The sequence below is a fragment of the Misgurnus anguillicaudatus genome, chromosome 25 (genome assembly GCF_027580225.2).
Source record: "Misgurnus anguillicaudatus chromosome 25, ASM2758022v2, whole genome shotgun sequence".
Lineage (NCBI taxonomy): Eukaryota > Metazoa > Chordata > Actinopteri > Cypriniformes > Cobitidae > Misgurnus > Misgurnus anguillicaudatus.
In genome coordinates this window covers 9,665,498-9,681,522 of record NC_073361.2, presented here as the reverse complement: position 1 = coordinate 9,681,522, position 16,025 = coordinate 9,665,498, and the positions used below count along the sequence as shown (strand labels likewise).

General features: G+C 36.7%; 1 protein-coding gene across 2 annotated transcripts in view; it reads left to right on the top strand.

The window, feature by feature from the left end:
- The window catches only part of sugct (succinyl-CoA:glutarate-CoA transferase), a 171,099-nt gene that overhangs the window by 142,753 nt on the left and 12,321 nt on the right, over positions 1–16,025 (top strand). The window lies entirely within an intron of this gene.

Genomic DNA, 16,025 nt, shown 5'->3' with positions numbered 1-16,025 from the left:
AACTACCTAGCTTTATAGGTTAACATTACATTAAACTGTCATTTAAATGTCATAAAGTGTTAATACTCTTGTTCTATACACTGTAAAAAATTACTCTGGAGGGTGTTAAATTTAACCCATGAAAATTAGTTATAATTTAATTAAGTATATAAGCTAGCAAGTAAAATAAAAAATAATGGGTATATTATACCTTCACTATCCAATAATAAACATTAATAACTTCAATACTAAAAAAATAAGTAACATATACCCCACAATATTGGCCTTAGCACCGCAAAGTGCGCATGAATCAACATCCAGGCGGGACTCGAGTCACCATTTTTTCATATCATATCGGCGGGAGAACTGCCATTTGTTGACAGGTAAGTTTTTATTTAACTTGTTGATATCATCATGAATGGAAATGTTAAGTTGGTTAACTGTAAAATCTACCAGAAGTTTAGTCATTTGCATGCTTCTCTGTCTCTGTTGTTGACAGATTGATAGGTTAGAATATGTCAGTCAGGTTAGCTTTGAATGAAACATCGCCCAGTTCTTGCACCTTGCACCTTGCACGAATAAAAATCCATATTTATGATTAAAATATTAACTTCCATTATTATTATTTACATGTCTGAATCTCGTGAACAGCGGAGCTGCTCAATATGAGTGGTTGAACTTGAGCAAGCCACGTGACGAGAGAGAGCAGCGGACGGTTGATGTACGATACAGACGGGAGGGCGTCGAGCAGACAAACAAACAACGGTAAAGCTGTCGAAGCTAGATAATTAATGTAAAAGTTTTCTTGCATTTATCTGTTAATATATTGAGTTTTGTTTTAGAAGGGATCTATTTATGAAGCCATTTTATTATTATTATTATTATCATTTACGGATATATACTTAACGTTGCCTTTCGCTTTTTAATGTCTGTTCAAAAAAGTATTTCGGAGTTCATATGTTATATATGAGACTTGTAAATGAAGTTGAATCACTTAAAATTGAATGTAAGTACTTCTTGTTAGTGTTCAATGTTTTATGCACGTGTACTGTGAGTTATAGCATAATATGAAGTTGTATTTTTGCACTTAATAAGTTTTAAATGAAGTTGAAATGTTTGTTTGTATCGATATAGCATGCTAGTCTTCTGAGGTAAATGAGATCAGTTTTTCCTCTCATATTATTGTCTTCTTTAATTTTCTAATGATAACGTGAAGAACAGTATTTAGGAATCTTGCTTTTTATGGTTTTTTAACATCTCTAGAAGAGTTTGGTTTATTTTTTTATGAAATAATATGTTCAAGAAGCTTTATGTAAAACTATGATATATTGTATTTCACTTTAAATGTATTGTGGTTATTTTGTAATTACAATAATTAGTTTTTAATGTTTACAGAATGTTATTTGTTCAATAAATCAAACAATTTATGCAATCTTGTGTATGACTATTTCCTTATTCAACCCTCTCTGAATAAGTAATATGTAATGTTTCTTAATGGCTTATCATTATTAATAATAATTTAATAGATCTGTGCCTTAATACCAATAGGGTTAATGTTATTCATTTTTTTATAAGTAATTAGTTATGAAAAAAATAGGTAGACCTTAACTAATTTTTTTTACTTTATCATAGTAATTAAATTTAGGTACTCTTTAATCAAATATATAGGATATAATTTACTCAAACAAAGTGAGTGCAAATTGTTACAACAATTTTTTTGAGTAAATTCTATAGGTTGTTTTTTACAGTGTACTTGTTGTTCCTCACACAGAGGGTTCTGAAATTTTCTTACATAGAAAACATTTAATTAATTAATTGAATGTAATTAACTGTTTTTTCTGCGATATGGATGTAACGCTGCATGGCTTAACTCATTATTGTATTGTTTTCATTTAATTTTAGGTGAATCAGTCTCCAAATGTAATAAAATATAAATCATATAAATATAATATAAATCAATTTTAATTATTATTATTATTGAATGATTGATTTTATTTCTTAAACACATGGAGGAAACTTTAAAAAACATTATGAACTGAAGAATATTCAGGATGTTGTTATAAAACTATTTGACATTTGAGTTTTAACACTTAATGACAATTTAATGACAAATTATATTTGTACCGATATAGTTGAGGTCAAGAAAAATGTGACCCATCACGGAAACCAGTGACACAAGTCGGTAGCACAACTTTCAAATAATGAGAAAGAACGTTTTTTTTTTCAAAATTGGTGATTTTCGTTTTTTTGCAGAATCTGTTAGTTGATATCACGAAGAAGCCTCTCCATGTTTCAGTTTTTGTATATTTAAAAGCGTAAATTTTGCGATTGAAATTGGCTTGTTTTTCCAGACATTCTAGCATGCAGCGGGGGCGTCATTGTCTGTGTGTATTAACATACTGGATAAGCTGCTTTTTCTTTGTTTTGTTTTTGCCCCAGCCCCCAAAGGGAACAGCGGGGCTACTTAATAGGGATAGTTCACCCAAAAATGAAAATAATGTCATTAATGACTTACCCTTATGTTTAAGATGTTGTAATGTTAGATTTTTTTCCGAGAGCTTTCTGTCCCTCCATTGAAAATCTCAGCCGCTTCGTACGTCAGCCGCGTCACTGGCTTGTTCGACTTTATGCGGCACCGCAGTCGGATGACATCAAAGTACCGTGAGAGCTATTCAAGAAATATTACGGAGTAGTCTAATTTCAACTCACTCTCGCTTTACTTTGACGTCATCCGCCTGTCAGTTCTTGCAGCGCAGCATGAAGTCGAACACACACCAAAAGTACTTCTTCGCAAAAAAAACGTGTAAACATGTATACATTTATTTGTCCTCACATTCTTTACTGTAGTTCCCTCTCACATTTCGTGCCTAAAGGCTCATTATGCAGCTCAATATGCGAGTCTTTTGTTTCCTTAGCTGTCAACCAATCCTTCTCGAATACAGCCCCTCTAAACAAAAAGTGTCTTACAATTTCTAAATCAATATATTGTTATATGTGAATGAGTAGGCAGAATGATTTTCACATCATTTTAAAGAAAAAAGTCTTGTTAAAACATGTTTAGTATGGGTTTTGTGGACTTATATCAGTGACTTTTGCTTTTTCAAAAACCACACATAAACATTTTTCTCTCAAAAATACAAACATGTACATACATGTAGCTTACATAATATGGTAGCCCAATTTGTGCTGAACGCAGTGTTATGAGACACTTGTCATTATTATGTTTTAAAGCAACTGAAAAAAGACGAAATGTAAGAGCATCTCACAACCTCTGCCAGTGTCCTGAAATGGTCGGACCCCAGAGGGTTAAATACAAACTTTGAAGGCGGTTTCATGTGTTTACCGGAACCTAAAGTGTAATCTCATATACAGTGTTACGACGTAAATAGTCCTCAGCTTTTATATTATATTCTATTATCAGACGTTCATGTGAAATCTGAACAATAGGCTATATATCTATATTTCACGGATTATATGCAGTTGTGGACAAAAATGGTCATTGGATGATTCACACATCTGAAACAGACTGGATTCGACTTTTGATCAACACAAAGGTAAAAAGTCCTGTTTATTTTTTGCATGTAGTCATCCGGACTTCTGTAACAAAATACTACATATGATGCTAGAACATCTGTATCTCAAAACGGCTTTACAGGGACTACACTTTCAGAAATAGAGACTACACTTTCAGAATTACTTTTCAGTAAATAACTTAAAATGCCCCAGATCCGACTTGTGTCCCTACTTTCTGTCACAAATATTCATGATGCTGGTATAAAACTATTTTACAGAGTATTAACGCTTAATGACATTTTAATGACAAATTAAATTTGTATCACTGGTAAAAGTGGTCAATTATGTTGTCTTGGTAATGTCAAGTTGACATGACAAGTTATGATGCATTCCTTAATGTCAAGTTGTCATAACAAAGACATCTCAAACAATGTCATCTTTGCATTAAAGCAACACCATGTAGTTTTTTTACCTTTAAATAATGTCTCTAAAATTAGTTCAGTGATAGAACAACTTTTAACTGGACAAATTGTACTGTTGCTGCAACCTGAGCAGCCTCCTAGCTGCTACAAGCACACTCTGAAAGTGGCGGTGGAGGGTAGGAAACACAGCCCCGCCCCTCCCCCTACCTGCAGAAGAGTGTCTGATATCAGGCACTGTTGCGCTTTTCAACCACATGGGGGAGCTGTAAGTCATTTTTACATGGAAACTACATAGTGTTGCTTTAAAAATGACATCATAATTGACCGAATGACACTTAATGACAGTTGTCATAAACATGCATAAAATCTGCTTCCTGTTCATGGCATGTGTCATGTTATGATTATGAAGGTGCCAAAGACATATTTATATTTATTTTTGTGTAATATTAAACTGTACCTGTCAAAGTGATCTGGCTTACCGTGTGTTATTAGTTTTGAGCGGTTGTTATCTGGGAATAACAAACCTGCAAATGTCGCAACTGGCCAATCAAAATCAAGCATTCCAAAGAGGCATGTAATAAAAATAAATATTCACTTTAATGAACTGTTGGTATATAAAAAGAGCAATATAAAGTTCAGGGTTTCCAGCAGCACATTTCAGTTAAGGCGGTCCGCCTAAGCTTGAAAACCCTACCGCCTTAACTAGGTCGTCCAAAAAAAAAATAGTTGCAAAAAAGGCCGTCAAGTGCATCTCGGAGAAAAGCGCGTACGCGCATCACACCGCGAGCGGGGACGCGCGCCACTCGGCTGAAATGAGAAAGACGTGGTCCGGACCGTCACTGTCTGGAGGATAACTAGCCAGTTGATAAAACATCTAGGAGAATAGCGCAGACGTGCTTCACACCGCGAGCATGCATGCGCACCACATGGCCGAAATGAGATAAGACGTGCTTCGTCATGTCTGGAGGATAACCAGTTGATAAAACGCGTGTCCATGAGAACTGTAAGTGGACTTATGTTTTGGGTTTATTTAAGCCTGTTATTGTATTCTTCTATAGTTCTTCTAATTTTAAATTAAGTTAGCTGGTGATTTTGTTGTTTGAGCAACCTGCTTAGCTAGGTTTTACGTGCCTGTTGATTAGATATGATTGTTGAGCGCTCTTGCTCATTTTATTTATGTGCATTATTAACATGCTACAGTAGTTACACTCCTTTAAGATAATGTCATTAATAGTGGGAAATAATCAGTTTTTAAAATTTTTGCACCATCTATCATTGTTCAACAGACGAGACATTCCACAACATCTGCTTTAGTTTGTGTTTATTAACCTTTAGTTTCACTTCACCACGCAGCTATTCCCGTTAGAGATAAAAAACCATTTAATTTATTAATAATCTAGTATGTGTTCATTTTTGTCATAGTTTCTTCAAAATTAAGTTTTATTTGAGTGTTTTAAATAAAAATATTTTAATTTTCATCATGACGTATACGCCCCTTTGATTGCCACGCCCTCGGAACCACCTTAACTAACACATTATTCGCAGGAAACCTTGAAGTTTATTCAAATATTTCTACTTTTCCCTAGAAACAAGTAACATAAGAGTAACTGCTAAGTGATTTTTATGGGCGGTGTAAACTACGTTACACATTTACACTTGAACTTCCCTTCTACCTTACTATCCGTCCAACATTGTCTCAGCAGTTGTTCCCAGACACTTGATCTCATGTTCATCTTTGACACTAAATATGTTTGTACTTCCTCCTTTTGTGACTCAATTGTTTAGAACAATGGCGAATGATTGATTTTGATGTTTCTTGTAAACTTTTCGTCATTAAAGTCAGCCCATGCTCTTTTATTCTCGGTGTGCAAGTCCCAGAGAGACGCTTTCTATTGTCTTTCGATTTAATCGTCCGCATATGTAAAACAAGCTATCTTTGGACTCCACAAAGGACAGATCTGCGTTTTTCCTTGAATGGCAAGTCAACATTTTATAAAGGTTATAACCAGAACATTGCTTGTTGTCAGGAAGTATGCAGTCATTTTTCGCCCAGCGACTTGATTCCCGCTGTTTTGGTGGGATAACAGTAATAATGTTCAAATGTCAGACCCGACAGGTGGTTTTACTAACAGTGAATTTAGTTGCGGTTTTTGACTCCGTAAACACACAAATACATGCCACTTATGTCTAATACAGCGACCCAACCCCTGCTAATGATCTATGCTTTGTCCCTTCAGTGACTAAAAAGCAAACACTGGCAGGAAAAGGCTGCTAATGGGTTTGTCATGGCCCGTGAGTCTACGCGTGCAACGAATCTGTTTACTTCCGCTTCAATATGTAGCGTAGCCGTATTTTCCCCCAAACACAGCAGTGACAGCTGTTAAAGAACCTCGTCCATTTTAATCTTCCCTGTGCGCACCACAGATTCACTTTAAATGAGGAGCTCGAACAAATTCTGCACATTTCCACAACCACAGAACAAATCTGGAGTGATACTCGAGATAATCATCCCGGCCTTTTGATGGCAGCCAACTGTTGTTTACCATTTCGCTGTTTGGCCGATTGTTGTCTCCATCCGAGCCAAATCAAGGATGATTGTGAAGAATGTCTGTGGGAGAAACCACAACAAACACCTTTTTCCATTCTGCGTTCCTGACCCATAAATTCGCAAACATCTAACACCACAACGCACACTTGAGGCCTGTAATCTTCCCAAGCAATTTACATAACACCAGACTGTCTATTCCACGTTTTCCAACAGCTGCACACGTGGCCCGTTTCCCATTTTTCAATGACTGTAGTGATGAAGCATCTTGCGGCAGATACAACAGAGCATGACTGTTCAGTTCTGTGCTTGATTTGCTCTTTTATTCCCACAACACCCTATTTCATTTCCTTTCCCATTTAAAGTTCACCAAAAAAGGAGATCCACACAACAAAAGCGCAAAATTGGCCATTAGCCGGGGAAGATAGCAAGCGAGTATTATGTAATGATGTCAGGAGTGCACACACTGGAGTTGAATAAGCCCAAAATGGCTTTTACGAAACAAAGGTTTATCCAGCAAAAGGTTTATTAGGTTACCTAATCACCAACTTAACTAATGACCATGAAATGAAAATAGTGTGCCTTTGACAACACTGTCCAACTTTTTCTAACACATAGATGTTTTTGTGCTGTCGATTGTGAGAGTCTGCCTCATTAACTTCCGTGTTGAACAGTTTGTGAAGCACTTCTCCTTTATTTAAATGAAAGGCATTTGGCAGAAGCTTCTTGTTAGCCTTTCTGCGATGTCCATTGCGGATTTGAATAACTAAGGTGAAACTTTAAGGATGTTTGAAAAGTATTGTGCAAAGGTCTTTAACCTTTTTCAGGCCAAGGACCCCTTAATGGATTGAGAGGAGGAAAAGGGACCCCCAGTATCAATTTAAGACTGGATGTATTATTATTAAAGGATTAGTCAATTTTCTTAAAAAAAAAACAGATAATTTACTCACCACCATGTCATCCAAAATGTTGATGTCTTTCTTTGTTCAGTCGAGAAGAAATTATGTTTTTTGAGGAAAGCATTCTAGGATTTTTCTAATTTTAATGGACTTTAATGGACCCCAACACGTAACAGTTTTAATGCAGTTTAAAATTGCAGTTTCAAAGGACTCTAAACGATCTCAAACGAGGCATAAGGGTCTTATCTAGCGAAACGATTGTCATTTTTGACAAGAAAAATAAAAAATATGCTAGAACGACTCGTCTATCTTCGGTCATGTGATGCGCCAGCGCGACCTCACGAAATATGTCATCACGCCGAAAAGTCACGGATGACGTATGCGAAACTACACCCCAGTGTTTACAAGTGTGAATAAAGAGGACCGTCCTGACTTTGTTGTATGTCGAATGATACTAATTAATGTCTTTGTGTCAGTTTAATATCAGTGTCAGTTTCATATATGTAACACGTGACCTTTCTACGTCATTACGTGAGGTTGCGCTGGTGGGTCACAGGAGTGGAGATAGATGAGAAGTTGTAGTTTAAAAGTGCATATTTTTATTTTTCTTGTCAAAAATGACAATTGTTTTGCTAGATAAGACCCTTATGCCACGTTTGGGATTTTTTTGAGTCCTTTGAAACTGCAATTTTAAACTAGATTAAAACTGTTACGTGTTGGGGTCCATTAAAGTCCATTAAAATGAGAAAAATCCTGGAATGTTTTCCTCAAAAAACATAATTTCTTCTCGACTGAACAAAGAAAGACATCAACATTTTGGATGACATTGTGGTGAGTAAATTATCTGGATTTTTTTAAGAAAATTGACTAATCCTTTAATAACACATACTTTGTTATGATGATTACATTACTAGGATATAAATCATACTAAATAACATTTTAAATGAATAAATAGATTTTATTCATTTTAAGTTTTTATTATTAACCTATTAACGGAATTTTGCTTAAAGCCTAATTACATTTTTCCAAATTTCAATATTTGGAGGACCCCCCCCCCCAAAAAAAAAAGTTTTCTAGACCCCCTGTTGAAGACCCATGATATAGGGCGAAGAATAATGTTCCTGTTAGCTTAAATAATGGTATATTGCTTATGTTTGGGGTAAGCAATGCATTGGCAGATATTACAGATAACAGCTGAAGAATGAGTAAGAGTCATGAGCAATTAAACTTTTCTAATTGTATAATCACTGCAAATGTTCTTATAGTTTTTTGGCAACTTTTATAGAGCTTTCAGCGAATTGGCTCACCCCGTTACGTTCCCTCAATAGAGTTGTTCTTTTTCTGACGCGAGCGGGTTTGATGTGTTCCACATTAATATAACAACATTGAGTTTTTTGCAGTTTTCTAGAACATTATGTGATTGTCCGTGCATTCTGCGGGAACACGTTAATGCAGATGCGCATGCTGTGTTCCTTAGCTGTCAATCCCAGAGAACTGTAAGCAACACTACATCCAAACTTTCTGAAGTGTGAAAATACTGTGTGTTCTGATGTAGGATGATTTTTGTGAATCGTCATGTTTCTGTGTACTTGGTGATTGAAATTAGCTTAATAAAACTGAGCACAATGAATCACTGAACTTTTTTTTATATTATACTGAAATTTAGTTATTCACAATGCTTGTCTACAGTGTCTACAGTTAAGCACTTATAAAATCTTGTTGCTCCTTGCTGGAAAACATTCCCAAGATCTATTCAATTTTTATCACATGTAATGTGCATATTATCACTGTCCAGACAGAAAGCATGTATCCACATATTTTGGCTTTTTTAATGAGTACTATTGGTCACCCTTTCTGTAGGGCTGGGACGATTAATTGTGATTCATACTTATAATACATGTCTGAAATTAGTGGTTGGCCGTCAGGGTCAGCAAAGCCTTCTCTGCTGGCCTAAACACTATCTGAATCACTGATTTATATTTAAATATATTTTTAGGGGTGCACCGATAAATGCCGATATACACTAATAATGCGTGGCCGATAACTATTCTGAATCGCACAGCCAATATTATTCATAGCTGTTTCATGTACTACGGCTTTTGATCGGTAAGTCCTATCAATCTAAAAACACTGTTAGTTTGAGTTGTTTATAATATGCATTTGAAAAAGCAACACTTGTCAAACATAATCAAAAATTAAAAAATATTCTTTATTATCATGAAAATGCCTGAAAAGGTTTGAAGAACAGCAATATAAATATATCATTAAGCCATTTCCTGGAGCTGCGTGTGTAATGGTTCTTTGTCTGCAGGCTTTTGGATGTAGCGGCATTTCACCGTAATTCATTGAGAAGCATCATCGGCCGATTTATCAGTGCACCCCTAATATTTTTCCATGAATGTGTATTAAATGAATCCCATAATAGTCTATTAACTTGATTTCATAGCTTTTCTCTTGGTTGCGCTGATTCCAATAGTGTATATTTATGATAGAGCATTTATCCAATCTGATTTCAGACAGCGACTGACATGGTCAAAGAAATCTGCCTAGGCCTTCAGAACGAACAGTGCAGGCGCCTTCAGCTTAATATAAATGGCAATGAAATCATTGCATTAACCAATTAGATTTCGAGTTGGTGTCACCAGGGCCACCTAGCAGGTTTACAATGACGTAAGCATGCTGGGTTAAAAATGACCCAATGTTGGGTTGATGTTATGCAACATAATAACCCAGCAGTTGGGTTAAAACAACCCAGCATTGGATCAGTTTTAACCCAGCAGTGTGTTCTGTCTAATATTTAACCATTTTGGGTCAAAAATAACCCAGACATTTTTAGAGTGCAACAGTTTCAAACATATTGAAAAACATCTTGCATACAGCGCAGCTTAACGCAGAGTCATGGAACACCATGCGATATGTCCTGGATATAAACAAAACTGGCTGTAATGTATGCCATGAATGATTTTGAAGGCAAAAATCCTGTTGAAATCCTTGATTTCCTTCAGCATAGAAATCTGTGTGAGAGCATGTGACAGCTGTACGTTTTGACATGTTTGGCGGTGACTTTTCCTGTGTCCACTGCTTCAGTCGAACGGACATTCTCAGTGCTACAATGAATTAAAACTTATGTCAGAAGTCTACTGACAAGTCTTGACTTTTAGCATTAGCCTCTATGGCTATAGAAAGGCACTTATTGTTAACCTGTAGAACAAAGTGATCAAACTCTTCTTGAGGAAAAAAGGAGGATGCATTTTGTTTACAAATATCCATAGTAAGCAAATAATATTTATAAAATGTCAATTTTGTGAATATCACTTTTTAATAGTAAACTTTTGAAAAACTCTTTGCATTATCTTTGAACAATAGACTGTCAACAATGTCATTTGTTATACTTTTGATTCTTCAAAAAAATCTGCCTAGGCCTTCAGAACGAACAGTGCAGGCGCCTTCAGCTTAAGATAAATGGCAATGAAATCATTGCATTAACCAATTAGATTTCGAGTTGGTGTTACCGGGACCACCTAGCAGGTTTACAATGACGTAAGCGTTTCCGTATCATTTGATTGGATTGACACCCACACTCTAAAAATGTCTGGGTTATTTTTGACCCATAATGGGTAAATATTGGACACATGCTGGGTTAAACTTACCCTGTGCTGGGTTAAAAATGACCCAATGTTGGGTTGCTGTTATGCAACCATGGAGAATAATAACCCACACGTGGTAAGCTTTTTCAAGAACCATTTATGCGATTTCTTTAGCAACAAAAAAGTTTGACTTCATTTCTAATGGGTTTCTATATAATATTCGCTGTGTCTCATTTTGTAGTGTCTTTTTTAAATAAAATAAATTACCAGCAGTTTAAAAAAAGTTCCCAGATAATTGCATTTTTGTGTATGACTTTTGATAGAGATCAGATTCAGAGCGATGATCAAAACAAATACACAGAGTTTGAACTGTTTGCCCTAAGGGGTTGCTTTCGGGTTTTATACATTGGGTAAGAGCGCCACATGGTGGATAAAAGCGGAAATACAGAGATCCGAAAAAACTCGTCATTGGCAGGGACGCGTTCTCTTTTAATTAATGAGTTAACTGGTGTGAAATACACAGACCGCCACTGTCTGAAACCGATTATGAATTGCAAAGGCGCTGTTATGCACAGCTTTTTTATGTATTAGGTCTTTTTGATCAGCATGAAGTCCTCAATCTAAAACAGAGGTCTAATAACCTTTTATACACCGCGGACCAGTTTCAACTTAAAAAAAATCGCGTATCCTTGGGGGTCGCTGAGTTGCTGTTCGAAAAAAAAGTGCTGAAAATCTTCCTTTGGGAAATAAAGATCAAAGAACTATGCATTGGGAAAATTAATAACGCCCTTATTTAAGTAGACGTGTAAAACCATATTTTGGCAGATTGTTTTACTTTCATTGTTTCACGAGTTGCCTGCCAATTAAGTTCAGTAAACGAACTTGGCTTGCTGTTCTCGCTCGAATCTCAGGTCGGGCTCCAGCTCCAAGTTTAAGTAACGTTAAAGATGCAATTTGTATTATCTGCGCCTCTAGATGGCGCCAGATCAAATCAATAACAATGACGTTGTTTAATGACGCTCTGAAGCAGCGTGGAATTATGGGATTTGTAGTCTTTAACTCAACTGCTGATGGCCATCAATCAGACGCAAACGAGAAATCACGTTGATGGATAAGGTAATCAAGTCTTATAAATGTTGCTTTTGATGACATTGTTTATTTCATTATGTAAGTTTATATGTGATGTTCAAAACGAAATTGTTAGTCATAGATATTACAGTATTAGTCCAAATTCGATGGTAAACACAGCACAGAATTAAGTTTTCAACTTACAATCTGATTTTTCACATAATGTATTGACAGTACAAATCTTATTGTGAAGTGTCTTAAAATGACCATTTATATTGCTGTGCAATACCTCTTGATGTGCATATCGTCCGCGGGAAGACGCGCTGATTACAATCGACACACTAATGTTGTGATCAATATAATAGCATACGTTTTTTGAAGGGTTACGAATCAAAACAACTCACCCATCGCGTAAAACACAAGCAGGATCAGAATCTCGGTCTAGTTAAATCAGTGCTTCTCAATTATTTTCTGTCACGCCCCCCCTAGGACTAGGTAAAAATTTCACGCCCCCCCCCCCCCCAACTCTCCGCTGCGACTGTAAAGAGTATAATTTGTCTATAAAATTACACATCTGCAAAACATTGTATCCTTATTAACATTGAGAAAACACAAAAAGAAAACACAAAAAAAGAAATATCGATCAACTTACAACAAAGAATAACTTTATTAACATTGTTTTTTAGTCTGTAACAGAAAAGACTTAAAATGCATCAATTTGTCTGAAATAAAAAAATCAATCTTTATTTAAAGTATAATATTTTTTGACCATTTGATACTGAAAAATTTAATATATAATCAATAAATAATAATAAAAAACACAAGCGGCTTATCAGCGTGATTGGGGTGTAATGTCTTTAAAAATCACTTCCTGAAAAAGTATTTTCCCTGGAGTCTCGTGCGCCCCCCCTGGTGTCGCTTCGAGCCCCCCCTGGGGGTCCCGCCCCACTATTTGAGAAGCCCTGAGTTAAATGTTGTCGTGAAGCTCTCTCTATCTAGATAATGCAACAACAAATTGATCCTCCCTCGTTTTGTTCCAAACTCTTCTTGGGTCGTTTGGTTGGCCCGTACGCTTACAGGAGCTGTCTTTGCTGACACAACCAGGAAAAGAGTAATCCATAAGTCCATAAGAAAGCGCGTAGCCATACAGGCGCTATCGCATAGTTCCGCATTTGTCCACGACACTGTCTGCGTCCGAAAACTCAAGGCAGTGACTTGTTGCCTCGCTGCCTCATGAGGAAATGACTTCGGAGGCATGAAGGCAGCTCAGAGAAAGACTTTCAGATGCACTTCAAAGGCAGCGTGTTTGAAATATAAACAGAGAGCACCTTTGTGATAACTAATCACATATTTGAAAACAACAATACTAATTTCTCGCTAGAAATGCAATTAAAATTTGTAAAACATTTATTTACACTAAATTTGTGCTCCAGTCGCTTACTTGGCCGCCATTTTATTTTTTCGAACTCGACCACTGTTGTCATGTGGTTTTAAGTCAGTAAAGGCGGTGACAAAGGGTCACATGGATATTAACGTCTGCACTGCCCCGTGTCACTGTTTTGAATGGAAATTTTTTCACAATTTACAAGTAGTTGAAAACATTACAGATATTGATAGTAATCAGCTGGACAAAATATATAACACTGGCCTAGTGGTTTTTGGACATTTTACTGCAAATATCTTACAGATTGCACCTTTAACAGAACAGAACAAAAATAATGAGCAGTGTAAGGGGAGATAAGAAGGAAGAGGGATGCCAGAAGAATTGTGGCTGGGCACAGAGGCACGGATACTCCTGTTTTACAATTAAAGATTACCTTAAAAACTCGTCAGGGAAGCTTCATTGGCAGGGAAATGTTTTCTCTTAATTAACGAGATAACTCGTCAGTGGCGGGGAAGGAGTTAATCTTGAGTACCTATAAAGTAGTATTACATTTTTAGTTTGATCAGATTTATAAAGAATAAATTCAAAACTCTTTAAAGTACAAAAGAAAGATTTTTCCTATCACACACATTGCAAGGGCTCCTCTGGAATAACCTATTGCAAATTACAAAATAGTAATATCAACAGGCTTGTGAACAGTGCTACAAACTCATCTGTGGATTTTGTCTAACAGTTGTCTTAGTGAGGTGGGATAGATTGCATTGCAATGATGAGAGGTGATCTTGAGGTGATTTATCAGGTCCTGGAAGCTGTCATCTCTAACCTTATTGGAGCATATACAAAACACTTCAGTCCAGAAAACCAAACACCCCCAGCCTCCATTTATGAGCTAAGGCTGAATGAAGAATTATGTTCCTGGGGGAAATTTTACGAATGAGAAGGTACGGCCGTGGGCGAAGTGCATCTCCTCTGACGTCAAATTCCCAGACGGGTTCAGCACTTTCCTCCGGTCCATGCTGGAATGTCATATACATCGACAGGTGAAGTTTTTGATCCACACGGCTCATATTTGCAGCTTTTCACTGTTTGGTGTGACTCTGCCTGTTTTAGACTACATGAAAATTAAACTTGACACTATTTACATTCCAGATACATGTTCCTGGTTATATTGTGCACAGTTATATGTCTTTAGTCATTCATTAAAATGTATTAAGATGTTGCACCTCTGAAAGCTCTCTTTTGGACTGATACTGTATGATCAAGGTAATACCTAATGAACACGCACATCAACTGTATCAACTGCAGAAGATGCAGAAACATAGCTCATGTTTCAAGATAACCAAATATTCTAGAAAAAAACGTACATCAAAAGTAACTTTTTGTCTTTGAATTAATTCCTAATTAATTCCTAATTCAGATGAAAGCACTCTTTACTTGTAGCCAGCATTGCTTTTGGGGTTGTTACATGAAGAGCAGCAAGAGCAGAAAACATGAACTGACTTTGTAGGAAGAAATTCAAAAGGGGCACACCATCTTCCGTTGATCAATGGACACAAAGACTTCCTGACAAGATGAAAAAGCGGAATCTATTTAAAAATATTCTTCTCACATCAAGTAGTTTTTTTAACTACTTCTATATGTGTAAATTGAAGGTGCATTGTGTAATTTTTAGAATGATCTCTTGACAGAAATGCAATGTAATATACATAGCTACACTCACCTAAAGGGTTATTAGTAACACCAATTTCAATTTCTCATTAATGCAATTATCTTATCAACCAATCACATGGCAGTTGCTTCAGTGCATTTAGGGGTGTGGTCCTGGTCAAGACAATCTCCTGAACTCCAAATTGAATGACAGAATGGGAAAGAAAGGTGATTTAAGCAATCTTAAGCATGGCATTGTTGTTGGTGCCAGACGGGCCGGTCTGAGTATTTCCCAATCTGCTCAGTAACTCGGATTCTAGCCTTGTTGATGCTAGAGGTCAGATGAGAATGGGCCGACTGATTCAAGCTAATAGAAGAGCAATTTTGACTGAAATAACCACTCGTTACAACTGAGGTATGCAGCAAAGCATTTGTGAAGCCACAACACACACAACCTTGAGGCGGAGGGGGTACAACAGCAGAAGACCCCACCAGGTACCACTTATCTCCACTACAAATAGGAAAAAGAGGCTACAATTTGCACGAGCTCACCATAATTGGACATTTGAAGACTGGAAAAATGTTGCCTGGTCTGATGAGTCTCGATTTCTGTTGAGAAATTCAGATGGTAGAATCAGAATTTGGCGTAAACAGAATGAGAACATGGATCTATCATGCCTTGTTATCACTGTGCAGGCTGGTGGTGGTGGTGTAATGATGTGGGGTATGTTTTCTTGGCACACTTTAGGCCCCTTAGTGCCTATTTTGCATCTTTTAAATGCCACAGCCTACCTGAGCATTGTTTCTGACCATGTCCGTCCCTTTATGACCACCATGCACCCATCCTCTGATGGCTACTTCCAGCAGGATAATGCACCATGTCACAAAGCTCGAATCATTTCAAATTGGTTTCTTGAACATGACAATGAGTTCACTGTACTAAAATGGCCCCCACAGTCACCAGATCTCAACTCAATAGAG